The sequence below is a fragment of the Notolepis coatsorum genome, assembly GCF_963971535.1.
Source record: "Notolepis coatsorum genome assembly, chromosome: 3".
Taxonomy (NCBI): Eukaryota; Metazoa; Chordata; class Actinopteri; order Aulopiformes; family Paralepididae; genus Notolepis; species Notolepis coatsorum.
The window spans coordinates 24,240,725-24,255,339 of record NC_140167.1 but is presented as its reverse complement, the minus strand read 5'-3'; positions in this window follow the sequence as shown (position 1 = coordinate 24,255,339).

Below are 14,615 nucleotides of genomic sequence, written 5' to 3'. Positions count from 1 at the left end.
CCAATTTGAGGATTCTCTCTCCGATTTCCGATTTAGCACAGCAATAACATAATTATGTGACATTCCTCTTTTTAAGCCTTTTATTTAGTCAAAATTTCTTTCAAATGAATGTACTGTATATTAGGGATGTCCGATATTATACCGATATCGGCAGTAAAATGTGATATCGGAAAATATCGGTATCGGTTTAAAAAAAATAAAACAATAACAATATTTGTTATATATATATCCAGTGAAATTATTAGTTACCTGAAATTATTCAGTTTTTTGGGGGGGGAAACCCTGCATATATCGGTATCGGTTGATATCGTTTGATATCGGTATCGGAAATTAAGAGTTGGACAATATCGGTATATCGGTATCGGTAAAAAAGCCAATATCGAGCATCCCTACTGTATATTTATGAATGTGTAGAAATCGTTGGAAAGGAGAAACGCACAATTTCTATCTTGCGACAACACAAAGCTGTGTGTCATTTATTATATTTTTAGCACAAGTGACAGCTGTCAGATCTATGCCGTGCTAGCCTCTGACAGCTCGTAGTAACCAAACATTTTATCAATGACATTCCACCAGCACATCTTCTCCAAGCCCAACTAGTGGTCTGCAAGGGCCTTGAAATAAAGCCCGAGCCCTGCCCGAGCCCTTGAACTTCAGGCCCTGAAGTTCTTATAATTATTATTATTATTATTATTATTATTATTATTATTATTATTATTATTATTATTATTATTATTATTATTATTATTATTATTATTATTATTATTATTATTATTATTATTATTATTATTATTATTAGTATTATTAAAATATAATTTTTTTTGTATTTGTTTTAAATATTCGAAACACGGTTTTATATGAACGTAATAAATAAACAAAACTAAGAAGCATTTACATAGCCTGTTTCGCAATGCCGTCTCTCCCAGTGCTCGCTTATATAGACTGACTCACACTGTCACACATCAGCCTCGTAAAACGTATTGAAGGCTATAGAATATTCTTTGACACACGCACACACACACACACGACACACAATAGCCTACTCAGTCAAACAAACAAACAGAAAACAGAAATCAGATTTCGAGCAGAGCAACGTAATGAAAATCACAACAAAACAAGTAGCAGTCGCGACCCAGCAAATAGTAAACATCACTCACCAGACGTCAGCAACGCGTTGAACACCGTTAACAAAACCGGCTACATACATCCCAAGAACAAATTAAAACGTTCGCCAACTGGCTATATTCCAACACAACCAATCGAGTTGAACTTGTCCCCTGAGTTCTCTCTGCGCGCTGCAGTAATTACATCCAAATGTTTCTCTGGCGCAAAAGAGAAAGCGAATCTTAAAACGAAGGTTATCATATAACCCTAGTTATATGAAGAAAAAAAATAAGAAAAAAAAGACAATAAAAAAATAAAAAAAATAAAAAACGGCCGAGCCCGAATTATTTATTAAAAAAAAAGCCCTACCCAGCCCGAACCCGCCGGGCCGGGCCGGGCCCCGTCGGGCCTGGGCAAGGTTGCAGTGCACTAAGCCCAACCCCAAAACCAACCTCCTTAAAGCGACAGTGCCCCATCAATACATCAACACAATACAATGGTGAATTATGTCCATAGCACCCACTACAAATGTGTGATTTAAATGTATTAGTAACTTACCTGCCAATTCCCAGTTACTAATAATATGTATCTCGGAGTATGTACTCCTTGATTTCATGTACTGCGTCATACATTGCAATTGCTACATGTTTAAAGATAAATCTTGCCATAGTTGTATGAAGAACATCATTATTAACTCATTGACCGCCACGCTGTTTTCCCATCTCTACTCAATGGCGCCATGCAGCGTTATTGACCGTTTTCGCGATGTAGTCCAACACTGACTAACTAGTTCATTTCTACATACTTTAGTTTGTGCGCTATTCCATGCTAAACATCGCCCCTTTCCAAAATAATCCAGTCTTTTTTTCTAGATCGCGAGATATGACGTGTTATATGCATGGCGCGGTTCGATCCACATTGCAATCCACATTGCAAAAACGTAGGCAGCGGTATAGGTAATTCGATTACTGATACTTTATCAATGTTCAGCCTTGTTGTCATCACTAAGTCTAGGGTGTTACCATGTTGGTGAGTGGGTTTATTTACATGTTGTATTAGCTCAAAGCTGTCCAGTAGGTTGGTAAACTCAATAGCCTTGGGATCGTTCTTCTTATTTATATGAATATTCAGATCTCCATGTATGATTAATCTTTCACATCTAAGGATACCGACTGAGATTAGCTCTGAGAATTCCTGCAGAAATATTGATGACTATTTTGTAGGGCTGTCTTAAATACTTCGAAGCTTTGAAGCTTTGTTCGATGGGCATGGGATTCGAATATGAAAATAAAATTTGATTATGTAAGAAAAATAATAATATGAATATGAATAAAAAAAATAAAAATGTGTTTGCAAAATCAACTCTGCCTCTCTTTGTTAATTACAACAAGCAATGCTGTTTGTTATTTAAGATGAGGTCGGACTCGGCACTGACAGATTTGTGTTCATTGTGCTGCTTTTATAAAGCCTCAAATGACGGCTTACAATATTTCATGGAAGCAAAGTGTTTAGTTTGTCTAAGATTTAAAAAAGTTAAAACTTTACAGCACTGACAAAGTTGAACAAAGTGCTGTACAAGTCCCACAACATTTTATTTTTTTTTATAAAAAAAAGGGTTTAAATTTTTTTTTACATTTTTTTTATAGAAATCTTTATATTTCGAAGCTTCGAATTAAAATCGAATCTCGGCCCCGAAGCTTCGAATTCCAAAAAATAAATCGAAGATCAGCCCTAGTATTTTGGTGGCCGGTACAATGTGATGATGAGCAAAGACAGTTCAGCTTTGAGCTCAATAGCAAGATATTCAAATGATGTAAATTCACCTATGTCAATGTCATTACATACAAACGATGTAGATAAAATAGCGCAAGCCCTCCCCCTTTTCTATTTTGTCTGACCGATTGATAATACTTATAATTTGGAGGGCAGGCTTCTATCAGCGTTACAATTGCGGTACGTTACAATTGCAATGACGATCGAATCCTGCCAGTTGGCAGTATCGCCTACCTTTTGAACTGGAATAGTTTGGTGTGGGGACCCTTATCTTTTTTCTTGTTTTTTGCAAGGACTCCTCCCCTTCTGAGGACAGAGCGATCGCTCGGAGATTTTAACGCCTCAAACGTATTTTCCGTATACACGAGTATAGACATATACACAAGTAATCGTGATGGCGATGGGATCACTGGGGATTATTCTTTTTGGAGTACCTTCTGGCTAAGGTAAGGTATATTCTATGTCTATTTTACCGAACCTGAAACATGTTTTTGTAACGATCACAGTGTCGTATTTTACCAGACCTCAACCATGCTTTTGGTAACGATCAGAGTTTTTAGTTAAAACGAGTTTTTTTTTTATCTACTTTTTTTCCCCATTTTCTATTTTTCTCCCATCCCAATTTCGTATTATCCAATTATACCCCCCCCTGTCTCGAACGTTGTTAGACCATGCCTCCCAGTGGTCGGCTGCAATGTGGACGAAGCCTTGCATCATGTGTCCCCTCCGGTACACGAGGAGGCAGCCGTTGCATCTTTTCACCTGCACAGCGCAATCTCTCAGTGGCGAGGAGTAACGCGTGGGAGGCTCACGCTGCCCCCGATACTTCCTGATTCTGCTGTACAGGCGCACCAACCGATCTGTAGGAGTCGCTGTCCACAACGTCCGATCCCAACCCACCGGCTTTCCCACCCCCTAATACTGCAGAATTGTATTAGTATGAACGACCAGCCAAGCCGGAAGCAACGCAGAGAGCTGGGCTCGAACCCAGCATCTCCTGCGTTAGTGGCGAGCGCCTTGCCCACTGCGCCACTTAGCCGCCCTCCTTGATGATTTTGTGAAGACACATATGTACAGGGTATATACCTTTGATTTGGAAGTATTTGGGGTTTCAGGCGATTTGGGCATAATGCATATAACGTCATATCTCGTGATCTATGAAAAAAGACTGGATTCTTTTGGAAAGGGGCGACGTTTAGCGTGTAATAGTGCACACTACATTATGTAGAAATTAACTTGTTAGTCAGTGATGGACTATGAACAATGCCTGTCAAATTAGCCATACTATTGTCTCCATAGCTATAATACAGAACACACGATGGGTCTCCAAACATCGCTAAAATGGTCAATAACGCTGGCGCCATTGAGTAAAGATGGGGAAAGAGCGTGGCGCTCAAAGAGTTAACACTTTCACTGCCACTCACGAGATATCTCGGGTTTCCGATAGTTATGTTGAAAGCCACTCACGAGATTTCTCTGATTTTTTATTTTTTATTTTTTTTAGCGATCTGAAATCATATTGCATCACGCGAGCCTACCCTAGTATAACCGAGCGTCGCCGGCGATCAGATGTGGAAAAAAGCGCCCCCTATCGTCTCCCAGATGACATAAGGGATTTTGGAATGGACTCAATGAAAATGGATTGGGAAAAAAATCCTGATTATCATAGAATGGTCTAGAATGAACTGTTTTTTACCTCAAAACGGGTGCTTTTCAAAATGCTCTCAAACGGAAATGAAGCGATAAAAAACCAATCTGCCTTTACAGCACTGACTGGAAAAGGATTCTTTGATAAGCGACGGGCAGATTAGACACATAGCCATAATTTAAAACATAGATTAGGCGATATTAAGCGTAACATTGGCGCCGATGGTGGCATTGAAGCGCTAACTCTGGCGCCACCTCGTGGCACTCAAAGTGTTAAGGACAGCCCGAATCAGAACATCATACTGTAGTTTTTTGATAAAAGCATAATTTTATGCCATATTGTTTGAAACTTATTTGTATGCCAAAGAAAGAAAAATAAGGCAACAATATGGCATAAAAAGATGATTATCATCGTCATTGTTAGATTATACAAGAAACAGAATGCCAGTGTTACATGACTGAGCTCATTGATTGATTGAAAACATTAACAGATTGCAGAATGGGTACAATACAGTACAGCTCAAAACTGCTAAGAGGATGAAGACCAGAAAAATACTTTCATCTTGTTTACATAAGGGTCCTCCATTTTCAATTGACCATGACATTTATGACATACAAGACATACAAATATACAGTACTGTGTAAAAAAAAGAGATCATAAAAAAATATATACATCCGAAGGGGAAGAAACTGTACATGGGAGGGGGTTGGGTGGGGGGGGGATTTTGACATTTACCGGGGCCAGTTTCTAATTGCAGCCACCCGTAGGTGCTCTTAGAGAGTGGTTTTGAAGGAGGGTAGGGATTCACATTCCGTTTACGGCTGTTGGTAGGGCGTTCCACATTATTGTGGCATAATTGCAAAACGTGTTTAGTCCCTTGCCGAATCTCGGTTGAACGTGATTTGTGGAACTCCCTCTGGGGTTGTGGTCGTGGACTTCACTGACCTTTAGGAAGTATTTCGATAGGTACATGGGTATCTTAGTGGTGTAGTGTATCTTGTAGACCAGGCCCATTGCAAGTTGCTGTACTCTGTCGTCTACTCTAAGCCATCCTAGATTGTCAAAATGGGCAGGGGTAAGGTGGGGTTTGGGAGTAAAGCCAAGCAGTAGTCTGACCAGTTTGTTTTGTGATCTTTGTAGCCTTGTTTTTAGCGCCTTTGAGGTGCTTTGGTACCATGAGGTGCAAACATAGTCATAGAAACCTTGAATGAGTGCTCCTGTTAGAGTCTTCAAGGTATTCTTATTTACCAGAGAGGAGATCCTGTACAAAAATCTTGTTCTCTCCCACAAAGCTCCCCAGGGTGGATATGAAATCATCGCTCCCCTCCTGGCAGGAGGCCTCATAATGAATTCATTGCCTCCGTTCATTCCACTAGTCTCTGGCTTTACATCGAAAAGAATGTTCAGAAATTGACAAGTCCCTTGCCAAAGAAATCCATCTCGTACTGAAAATGTATTTCTACAACCACAACTACAAGCACACACCCCCACCACCACCCCAATGGAAAGGTTGTCCATGTGGTTAAAAATGGGAGCTGGGTTACTGCAGTTCTGACTGTAGCGACTGAGCGCCAATAGGCATGCAACTTGGGCACGCTTCTGTCAAATGATGATACCCCCACTGCTCATCATCAAGTATGAGGGATTACATATATACTGTATATATATATATCTATTAGGGATGTTCGATATTGGCTTTTTTACAGATATTGATATACTGATATTGTCCAACTCTTAATTTCCGATACCGATATCAACCGATACCGATATATGCAGGGTTTCCCCCCCAAAAAACTGAATAATTTCAGGTAATTAACATTACATATGTCTTGTCGTGGAATAACATTATGCATACTTTTGACAATAAATAAAATCAGAATTTGTTCTTACTTGCTTGCCTGGGTAAATAAAGGTTAAACAAATGTAAAAAAAGAAAAAAACGTATTATTATTTCTTTTTTTTTAAACCGATACCGATAATTTCCGATATCACTTTTTAATGCGAATATCGGACATCCCTAATATATATATATATACAATGGCGGACTCAGGCTGTTTGACCCTAACCCTAACCCTAACCAGAAAAGAAAAAGGGGCACTTACTGGGGGAAGGTGGGGAGATTTGACGAAGAAGTCCTTTGTCCTGACTCAAGCGTCAGAATTAATGGAAGTGGAGGGCCATTTTGGATAATCACGCTGAATTATTGCGGTACACACATTACAAAAAACATTCTACAAAGCAAATGTTCCCTGTTTTTTTTACTGTATGACTATAAGACTTCAGGCTATGGAACCGTTGTGTTTTCCAGCTCCTACTTCTCATCTGGAACCCACAAACAGGAATCTGGCAACAAGTCAAGAGAAGATATTTTATTTCAGTGTGCTTAAACTTCTGTTTCTCTAATACATTAGCACTAGGGATGTAACAAACCTCACAACGATTAATTTAGATTACGATTATTCAGGGAACGATTCAATGCATCATGAAATCTCTTCATTTGACCATGATTCGATTCGATACATTTTCGATTAATTTTCTATCAGTTAATTCCCCAATCAATGTTGAATACAAATGTGGCTGGGGGAACTGATTCACTCAGCATGAATGGACTATAGGTCAATAAAAACAATACACAAAAAAAAAAAAAAAAAAAAAAAAAAAAAGATTTAAAATTTTGATTAATTTAGATTACCGGTATAATCGATTCTAACATTTTCAAATCGATGCAGTTGAATCGTCACATTAGAATCGATGCATTTCGATTAATCGATGCATCATTACACCCCTAATTAGCACTGATGATTTTTCTTTATTGCTTTAGCAACTTCAGAATGTTACCTTTCAAAAGAGACCAGACTCATGCATGTGCTATAAGTATAACGTATAAAATAAAGCTTTGTAAAAAAGGTATGCAAATCGCTTTTGTTTTCTGCAAAATGGGGGGTAAGCTTAAGGGGTTGCCATACAAAGTGAGTCTTAGTGTTAGCCAGCGGTTTGTCGTTGTTTTTATGATAACCCAGTGGTAACTTTCTGTTGAGAATAATTGTCCAGGCGATCAATAAAGTGCCTGAAGAGAAGTCGAACTGCCTCATTCTTCACCGATCGTATGTTCAACAATAGGATTGGGAATGAATATTTTAAAAGTTATGGTTTTGACATAACTTTTGGTTTTGACTTTGACAACCTAGGATGGCTTAGAGTAGATGACAGAGTACAGCAACTTGCAATGGGCCTGGTCTACAAGATACACTACACGACCAAGGTACCCATGTACATGGCAAAATACTTCCCAAAGGTCAGTGAATACCACGATCACAACACCAGAGGGAGCTCCACAAATCATGTTAAACCCAGATTCGGCTCAAATAAGGGACTAAACACGTTTCGCAATTATGCCACATCAATGTGGAACGCCCTACCCAAAGCTGTAAAGGAATGTGGATCACTACCCACTTTCAAAACCTCTCTCAAGAGACACCTACGGGAGACTGCAATTCAACACTGGCCCCTGTAAATATCCTAACCCAACCCCCTCCAATGTACAGTCATTTACCTAGTATGGTTTTGTCAATAGTCCAATGTACAATTTTGTTTGTTTGTACAGAGTCTCCCCCCCCTCAATGTACAGTTTTGCTTGTTTATACAGTGTGCCCCCCCCCCCCCCCCCCAACCACCTCCAATGTAAATGACCCAGTATGGTTGTCAATATCCCAGTGTACCCAACCCCCCCCCCACCCAACCTCCTCCAATGTACAGTTTCTACGTCAAATGTATATACTCCCTTTTCTTGACTCCTTCTGTATCACAAACAGTACTGTATTTGCAAATCTGGTATGTCATAAATGTATAGATGTAGCAGTACTGACTATCTGTATGTCATGTATGTCATATATGTCCTGATGAATTGAAAATGGGGGACCCTGATGTAAACAAGACGAAAGTCTTTCTCTGGTCTGCATCCCCTTAACAATTGTGTGTATTGAGCTGTACTGTATTGTACCCATTCTGCAATCTGTTAATAAAGTTTTCAATCAATCAATCAATGGTTTCTCATCATTGGCAACAATTTAGTTTGTCTTTTACTTTCAAATACAGTTAAACCAACTTATTCTAACCTAAAAGATATATTGAAAAAAAATATATGGACAGTGCAGATTGAGAAACATCAAAATGTTAGTTAGATTATCGGTACCTTGCAAAAACTTGTTTAGAAAAATAAGCAGGTAGGCCGATAATATCGGACATCCCTACCTATAACATTATAAAGGATATAGGCTATAGCAGGGGTTCCCAACCTTTCTTCCCCAGAGCTCCACGATTCCTTGGAGACATAGGAATATGATATGATAAAGGCTACTGGTCCGTCAGCGAGGAGATAGCCCACAGCAGATAGCCATTTGAGAATAGGCTATTATTATGGCCAAATGAGGGCCTATACATATTATTTAATGTTTTCATAAGCGTAAAGATACAAGGACAACAGTTCGATTAACGATCAAGTTAGTTTACTGTATGCAGGCTTCGCAGGGCTCTGTGTCTGTGCCATGCGTTATATATGCGCAAATTACTGTTCCATAATGTAGGCTATGCTATATAATTTATATATGCTACCTAATACCGACATCAAAATAGATTGTATGCCTCTACAAATCATATTATACCAGGTAGCCAATCAAACTTTAAAAGAACTAAACGAAAAAAGTCATTCATATTCCAGCATTGTTATTATGACACCAACGCCAAACAGGTTACATTTACATTTACATTTACATTTAGTCATTTAGCTGACGCTTTTATCCAAAGCGACTTACAAGTTCTGTACGACAAGCCATCAGGAAGGGCACAACTCTATCAGCTGAGCAACAATGTTCATCAAAGTGTTGAGTGCTACAGTGTAGGTTAGTTTATTAGGACAAGTGCATGACAGTACGGTTAGTTAGGGTTAGATTTTTTTTTTTTTTTTTTTTTTTTTTTTTTTTTTAATTCAGATAATGGTTGAAGAAGTGCGTCTTTAGTCGACGGCGAAAGATTGGACGTGATTCGGCTGTCCTAACTGGGGTGGGTAGTTCATTCCACCATTGTGGGGCAAGGACTGAGAATAGGCGACTTCTCTTTGATGACCCTCCCGGAGCTTGGATAGGAGTAGGTCTGAGGCGGCCAGAAGATGCAGAGCGTAGGGGTCTTGAGGGTGTGTAGTTAGAGACCATTGACCGGAGGTAGGCGGGAGCGGTTCCCTTTGCCGCACGGTATGCTAGGTCGAGGGCCTTGAAGCGGATTCGTGCAGCAATGGGGAGCCAGTGCAGGTCCCTAAGAAGTGGGGTGACATGGGCCGACTTCGGTAGGTTTGAGATCAGGCGGGCCGCTGCGTTCTGAATGAGTTGAAGAGGCTTAGTGGCAGTGGCCGGGAGGCCAGCGAGCAGTGCATTGCAGTAGTCGAGGCGGGAGATGACTGTTGATTGGACGAGGAGTTGGGTGGCTTCTTTTGTCAGGAAGGGGCGTATCCTTCTGACGTTGCTCAGGAGGAATCGGCAGGTTCTGGTCGTCGCTGCGATGTGAGCAGAGAAGTTCAACTGGTCGTCGAGGACAACACCAAGGTTAACGGTCTTTATTAGTATTTTGCGCTGCCCAGGCAACAATGGTCTTTAGGGAGTCGTTGATATCCAACATCACCGTGTACAAGTCCGTCAGCCTGTCGCGTATTTGCCGTAACACACATTGTGTCTTCTTGGTTCGACAGTGCGTTAAATTAGTTGGTTAGACCTCCGTGATCAATCGCTCTCAGTGAAGTTTCTCAGAGTTCGCTCGGCTTAGTCCATTTTTCCACATCCCATGGGGGTGTTTCATTACCATATATGGATAATCATGCACGAGCATAGACGGTAAGAACAAATGGTATTCATCAACACGGAGTGTGCGTAGGACCCGTGTACGCACGCGTGATAAATCCCGATTTTTTTTGTGCATAGAGACATTCTAAATTCCGTGCTTAGGAACAAAAATAGAACACTTTCTACGCATTATTGATAAATGAGGGCCCAGGTGTTCCCCAATTGCCCTGATGACCCTCCCCAGCTCTGCTCTGTCAGCGCCACCCACCAATCCTGTGAGTCAATGAAACAAGCAGAGCTAGCAAGCAAACTGGGGGAGGGTTGTCATACTTTGGTTTTAGTTTATTCCTGTGAGCTATCGTTTAATTTGGGTTTATTTTGAGTTTACTCTTTGTGAGCCGTCAATCACCAGCCTCTCTGTGGGTTGATCACCAATGCGGCATGGCAGGTGTGTGGGCTTGATTGATTGGGACCTGATTGGTGTGCAGTGGTTTCCTGTGCTCTTATGCATGTTCATTTCACGTTTGCCCTCAGTAAGTAGAAGAGTGTTACTTGAGTACTGTTTCTAGGTTCTTCTCTCTCTGAAGTGCTTTTGCTATCCCTTATCTTTTCAACTGCTGAGGCAATGGTGGTTGTTTTGGAGTTTGTAGTTTCCCCCCATTTCTCTGACCCTTGTGTTTAGTGTGTTCAGTTGCTTTTATTTGTATTCGTTCAGTGTTCCTGTGTTTTCCCCGCCCTATCTCATCACTCTGCAATACATCACTCTGCGATACTAGTATGCCTGTTTCGTCCACACGGAACCGTGTTCTGGGAGCCTGAATACGCCATTTTCTGAAAAAGGGTCCCAGAGGGAACAAATCTGAAGATGCCACCCTTGCGTTTCTGTCTTTACAAGCCAGTACGCATATTTCCTGAACCGATGACGCAATAGCCCACCTCTCCCTTAACACATTGGTTGCCAGCCGGATATGATGATTTATCGCTTGGATGCCACCATGTTAATCAATGGGAGGACGAGCACATTTGCGAACGCATAAACTATATCTTAAATTATGGCTATGTGTCTAATACCCCCGTCGCCTATCAATGACTTGCTTGCAGTCAACATGTACAAAACGGATTGTTTTTTCATCAGTACATTTCCGTTTTATACTGTTTTGAATACGAGTATAGTTTCGGAGAGTTCTAGTAATTTCTGAGAAATTCCGCGAAAATAGCCATTTACTGGAATACACAAAACACGTTGTAATTTTCCGGCTGATTTATTAATAGTTTTCAAATAAATGCTAGATTATCGAGAGTATTTGTGTTCTTATGCACGATACAAAAGCGGGCTGAAAAATCATTTATTTGTGCCGCGCTCAGCGCCTAACACCACACACACACACACACGTTGTGAAATCTGTGAAAAACAACTCTGATTAACCCAAAACTGGTAACATAGATTCCTTACCTCAGATCAGATGTTCTGCAAAAAGATGAATCCAATTCCTGATTGCCATTCCAAATATTGATTGCGTTTATTGATCCAACGTTATAGTCCGAAACGCATAATCCAAGCTGCTCCCAGTCTCGCCAGTGAATCTGGTAACACGACACTGCTTGCCAGAGATGGGAAAACCCTGGACCGGAGTTTTTCTCTGATGCACTTTTTCACTCAATCCAATCCAATCCAATGATGTGCATTACCATCCGGGGAGACGATAGGGGGCGGTATTTGCCCTTTTCGAGCTCAGAGCCATTCCCAATGATAACGTCAGGCTGGACGGATGAAAAATGAATGGATATCGCTAATAAAAGAAATAACGATTAAATCTCATTGAGAAATCAATGAGAAATCAATGAGAAATCTCATTATTGGCAACCAACGCATGGCGGCCAATAACAAGAAATCTCGTTGTTGGCAACCAATGTGTTAACCCGCATGCGCAAACTCAGCCAACAACAAATAAACATCATACAACATAGTGCGGCATTCCACAGTCTGCCGCACCCAGACTGTGGAATGCTCTCCCCATCCACCTGAGAGCACCACAATCCGTAGAGGCTTTTAAAAGGGGCCTAAAAACATTTCTTTAAGGCTTTTGCCTGAATTTTTCTTTTACTTTATTATAATTTTTTTTTACTTCTATTAATTTTATTATTATTCTATTTTATTTTATTTGTATGTTCTTCCATTTCATTGGTTGTTTTATTCATTTTAATTGTTTTATTCATTTAACTTTTTGTCTTTATCTCCTGTAGCACTTTGAGATTTTCACAAATGTAAAGTGCGGTACAAATTGAATTTATTATTATTATTATAGCTGCAGTTAGTCGCTTGTTCACCAACAATCTCAACGTTTGTATTCTAGACATTTTCAGCTATCTTAACTAGCGTTAGCTCAAAAGCACAGAACCAGATGAACCGGAAGTTGTTCCGCTCACGATAACAACAATAATACTTCGGGTCAGGGGTTTAAAAATAAAAGAGCGAAGTCTAAAACACTGAAGCTATTAGACGTTTATTTTGTACATGTGTGGCAGCGTTACAGCATTTTTTGTGGTTTCGTTTGGACGCATATCTCTTGAGACTATTTCGTGTTTACGGAAAACTCTTTTGAAATAAACGAAAAAGATCGGTTCCGTCTCCGTGTGGATGTGGCCTAAGAATCCCTCTTTTGTGTGTGTCTGGCCAACACCCCCCCCCCCCATCCTGACAACTACTCTTACAAGGGAGATAGAGTAGAAAAGTCTAAAGCAAGAGCACCTATCAGGATAACCTGAGACACTCTGCACAAGGGCACCTATCAGGATAACCTGAGACGCTCTGCACTATGGCGATTGTCTTCTTTACATATCACTACATCCTGCATGAATGCAAATGTAGGGGGGAAAAAAGCTTCTTTCGGTCCGGTGATTCATTACGTCGATCTCGAGATCCAATTACTTCCCAACTAGCAATGAATCTTTCAGTCATCGCCAACGATGGAGGCAGCTTTGGAGTCTGTGGATTTTGACAGAGCTTTGCGATCGCGGTATGGGATGGATGGGACGGAATGCTCCTCGAGTAGTTAACCATCGACCTGCCGGGGCACAGAGAGCCACACCCCCCAGTCCGGTCCAGCACCACCCGTGATGGATCCCCATTCCAGCAAATCGAAGAGGGGATGATTTGGTGGCGGCGGCGCACATGCGGATTCAATCACCTTCACGGGTCAGGCTTTCGCCCCCAGAGTAGGGAGGAACGGATGGTAGAGGAAGAGGGCGACCATTAAGGAGTGCAGGGTGATTCTTTTACGGCCCTATAGAGTTCAGTACAGTAGGGGGACTTTAGGGTCGGAAATGACATATGGATTGAATGGACGGCTTGACTCTCCGACATACATCACTGGAGGGGAGAGGTTAGAGGTGACAGTGAATTATCCAGTTGGTCCAGGAGAGGGGAGAGGCTGTGTAAGCGATGGGTACGTTATCAAAATGGGTGAGCAAGGAGAAAGCCAGATATGGACACAGAAGACTGCACACACGCCTTAGAGAGGAAAAAACAATTGTAATATTATAGCTTTTGCGAGATGAAAAAACTAATTAATCTTGCAAAAAGGTCTACAGTATATACAAAACAAGGTGTGAGGAGGATAGCAAAGAGGTAGCCTGCAGCAACAATATAGTGTATCTTCAATGCACATATTCTTTGTTTGTCTTCCTGTTCTTATGAGCTCTCTCGCTCTCTCTTCCCTTGTTCCCTGGTAACAAAGGTACGATATGTGGAGACTTAGAGAGAGAGAGAGCTGGGTCTGTGTGCAGGAATACAAATGACATGTATGTACGTGTCCAAATCTGTATGATCCAAATGCAGGACAGCATGTTGATTTTGCGGGACATTTCTGAAAATTGCAGGACAATTGTGGGAAGATTATGTGATAAATAAAATCATGTGATCTCCACATTGGCTTGTTGCACAAATGTTATGAAATAGGCTGATTTTTATTTGATTTTATTTTTATTTAGTACATACAATTTATACAATAGTATAAAAACAAGGGGTACAAGGATAACATGTGAACGTCTGTCGACTTGTTTCCAACATGGTCCCAAGAAGAATACAATAAATCACAAAGAAAGGGTTAAGAAGATAAGATAGATACTAGATAAAATAGACAACACAATTTTCTGAAAGAGCCTCATTACAGCATGTCATGTTCCTGTTCTTCAAGACTGGTGGCCAAGCACCCTCTGCAACCTATTGTTGCAGATGTCGCTTCACACCCCTCTTGAAGACA